This window comes from Callorhinchus milii, unplaced genomic scaffold (genome assembly GCF_018977255.1).
Source record: "Callorhinchus milii isolate IMCB2004 unplaced genomic scaffold, IMCB_Cmil_1.0 Scaffold1493, whole genome shotgun sequence".
NCBI classification, from domain to species: domain Eukaryota; kingdom Metazoa; phylum Chordata; class Chondrichthyes; order Chimaeriformes; family Callorhinchidae; genus Callorhinchus; species Callorhinchus milii.
This window is the reverse complement of record NW_024706234.1, coordinates 4743-8605: the sequence shown is the minus strand read 5'-3', so window position 1 is coordinate 8605 and position 3863 is coordinate 4743. Positions and strand designations below refer to the sequence as shown.

Sequence of the window (3863 nt, the reverse complement as noted above, 5' to 3'; positions counted from 1 at the left end):
TTCGTTGTGGGAAACGTCGCTTTCCAAGGGACCGGCATGTGTCGGTCGAAAGATTAAGAAGCAGACTGCCAGAGTGCACAATACCGTCTTCATGTTGGCAATGATTTGGGACAGAAACCCACGATGAGTGTCACTCTTCAGTCTGGGTGCAGGTATTTAAAGGGACAGCGTTGACAACCAAACAATCGTGTGGAAAATCCCAACCGTTTGATTGCTCAACAGCATTTACACATAATGTGCATGCCACTCCCTTCGAAGGAGGGGTTTGCGGTTTATCTCGAGAGTAAAGATTTTGAGTAACAAAATCTTACCACATCGCGGAGAAAAACTGAGTGAATACAACACAGAAAATCTATTCAATGTTTCTACAAAATCTTTGAAGACATTGGGAAAATCCCAATCGTTTGATTGCTCAACAGTATCTACAAATAATGTGCATGCCACTCCCTTAGAAGGAGGGGTTTGCGGTTTATCCCGAGGCGAAGGATATTGAATAAATCAAAATCTTACCACATCGTGGAGAAAACTGAGTGACGACAACACAGAAAATCTATTCAATATTTCCACAAAATCTTTGAAGATATGCACACACCAGATGTTCAGCTACGCGTGTAGAAAGGGTCAATTGTCAGGTGAAATCAAGTCATTCTTTCGTATGACAATTAAAACCTACATTTTACTACTGGGGCAAAAAATAATGGACCGAGTTTGGACGATCTTTGTGCTCTCACGGATTATGGAGAAAAGACGCCGTTCTAGATTTGAAGCTTTCGTGACTGCAATGATTCATATTCTTAGGTTTTTTCGGTAAAGTAACATAGGTAAAAAAAGTAAAATTATTAATAAATTATTAATGAGTTATTTTTTTTTCTAGATTGAAGCTTTCGTGACTGCAAGGATTCATATTCTTAGGTTTTTTCGATGAAGTCACGTAGGTAAAACATTAAAAGCTTGTGTTGCCTCCGAAACGTCGTGATTTTTATTTTATTTTACTTTTATTAATTTAAATGTTTTACCTACGTGACTTTACCGAAAAAAACCTAAGAATATTTTACTTTTATTAATTTTAATTTTTACCTACGTGACTTTACCGAAAAAACCTACGAATATAAAAGACGCCATGACCACTCACCCGGCACTAATCGCTCGTGATTTTTGTCGACGTGCGAGAGGGCGCATACAATGCAGCCTCAAATCCACACATTTGTATCTCGCCGTGTCTCTGCATCTTTCTGTTCGTCCGTCTCATCCCGTCTGTTTATGATTTGTATCCTTGTGTCAGTGTTCTTGTCACTCTCGGTGTGCTTCCTTGTCCCAAATACAGGTCACAAATCACGCTGCCCAGATTCCAAGAACACAGGATGAGATGTTACTATCCTTTGTGCAAGCACTTCCAAGAGTTCATGAACAGTGAGCCTGGTGAAATTTGGGGAGCGCATCGTCAGTAGTGTACCTTTGGTTCCTAGGGTGTTTCGGCCTTTCACACTATACACCCTCCCAAAGGCGGCCAGCGACAGGGTGATCAATCCTACGCTTGCGTCCCATTCCCAATTAGTCATAGGAGTTGCCTTGTTGTTGATAGCCAACATCCCATGGGACTATGCATGGCAGGGACGTCCGCCTCCCTGAGTCAAGCATTGTTGACCGCATACCTCCTGGCCCTCTCACTTCGGGGCCCAGCTGGGTCTTTCTTCTACATCCAGAGCCACTGACTGCTGCCTTCTGCCGCCAGGGTACTGAAGAATGGTAATACAGTCCCGATGACTGACAGTTTCAGGAGGCATTCATCTAGATGCGGATTGACAAAAGTACTGTGAAAAGTATTCTTGGTTTTTCAGTAAAGTCACGTAGAAGAGAAATAATAAAATAAAATTATCACGACGTTTCGATTGCAACACAAGCAATCGTCATCAGGTGTGAAAACCACAGCAAGAAAATTAGCTGTAGTTTTCACACCTGATGATGTGAGAATTAAATTTCATATTTTTATGATTTTATTATTTCCCTTCAACGTGACTTTACCGAAAGAACCAAGAATATGAATCCCTGCAGTCACGAAAGCTTTAAATCGACATTTCACTGTGAAATGGTTAACAGGTTCACCCTGAATAGGCAGTGCCCCCAACAGACATTGAAATGCCAATTCGGCTTCGTGCGTGTGCAACGTGGAGTAAACAGCGCCCCCTGGAGACACGAAAACGCAAAAACTTTCAAAAAGCCTACAACACCTGGTATTCCCAGGCGGTCTCCCATCCAAGTACTAACCAGGCTCGACCCTGCTTAGCTTCCGAGATCGGACGAGATCGGGCGTATTCAGGGTGATATGGTCGTAGGCGAGAGCTTAGAGGAGATTTAGTAAACTTATCTCCAACACCAACTCTTCCGGCTGATACGGCTGGTGATATTTTCACAGCGAGTAAATGTTACCCACAAATTCGTGTTCACCACCAGCTACAGATGGCGAGCCCAGAGCTCACTTCTGCCACTGTCAAGACCACAGCCCTTAGGGCGCCGTGGCTCTCAGCGTCACGGTGCAGTGAAGCTGCTGAGCTGAGTTAGAATCCCGGGCACGGCTAACATCGGTGGTGTCGAGTGATATCCGAACCAGGTCAGCCTCTCTCCACCCCCACCACTTCACCACCAACCCGCATCGTCCACCAGCGTGGTGAAGTATGCTCAATCAACCCCCGGGATCGTACAGACAAGGCGTGTGGCAGTCTTCATCCATCAACGGCTTAACAAAGTCTGTACGTTTTGGTTTAAACACACACACGTATTGTTCGTAAATATTGTGACAACTTTTACTCTGAGATAGCTGCTCAGAACTGAGATGTATGCTCCAGAGCTGAGACCACCACTTGGGTTTGCACCGAGACGTCTTGAGTTGAACTCCACTGTGAATGCGAGGATGACTGCAGGCGGTGTCTTCACACAATAAGTTAAGTCACTTTGTCCAAAGGTGGGTCACAACTACGTTGGAGATAAGTTTACTAAATCTGCTGTAGCTCTCGCCTACGACCATATCACCCTGAATACGCCCGATCTCGTCCGATCTCGGAAGCTAAGCAGGGTCGAGCCTGGTTAGTACTTGGATGGGAGACCGCCTGGGAATACCAGGTGTTGTAGGCTTTTAGAAAGTTTTTGCGTTTTCGTGTCTCCAGGGGGCGCTATTTACTGCACGTTGCACACGCACGAAGCCGAATGGCGTTTCAATGTCTGTAGGGGCACTGCCTATTCAGGGTGAGCCTGTTAACATTTCACAGTGAAATTTCGATTTAAAGCTTCGTGACTGCAGGGATTCATATTCTTGTTTTTCGGTAAAGTCACGTGAAGGGAAATAATAAAATAATAAAAAGTACGAATTTTTTTCTCACATCATCAGGGTGAAAACACGAGGATTACAAACATCATCACCCTATCACCCAACCAATGCGGCTTCGTCAAAGGATGTGGCACTACGGACGCCATATTCGCGGCGAGGCTCCTGCTGGAGAGGCACAGAGAGAAGAACAAAGCTGTGCACGTGTCGTTCCTCGACCTTGAAAAGGCATTTGACAGGGTCCCCCACGACCTCATCTGGCACTCGCTTCGATCCCATGGAGTCCCTGAAACCTACGTGCATTGGGTGCAACTCCTATACAAGAACGTCACCAGTGCAGTCAGGTGTGCAGTGGGCATATCACCGCCATTTCCCATCAGCGTTGGAGTGCACCAAGGATCGGCCCTGTCACCACTCCTGTTTATCCTGTGCATGGACACGATCACTGCCGACCTGCACACGCCCCTGCCATGGTCAATTCTCTACGCGGATGACGTCCTCCTCTCAGATGAAGAGAGAGAAGTGGAAAGACAAACGCGCCTGT

At 45.6% G+C, this 3863-nt stretch overlaps 2 non-coding genes across 2 annotated transcripts; one reads left to right on the top strand and one right to left on the bottom strand.

The window, feature by feature from the left end:
* Positions 1-2216: 2216 nt before the first annotated feature.
* LOC121852845 lies at positions 2217-2335 on the bottom strand. The gene has a single exon (XR_006086250.1). It is a non-coding gene; the product is annotated as a 5S ribosomal RNA (ribosomal RNA).
* Positions 2336-3010: 675 nt separating this feature from the next.
* LOC121852844 lies at positions 3011-3129 on the top strand. Its single transcript, XR_006086249.1, has one exon. It is a non-coding gene; the product is annotated as a 5S ribosomal RNA (ribosomal RNA).
* The last annotated feature ends 734 nt before the right edge of the window (positions 3130-3863 follow it).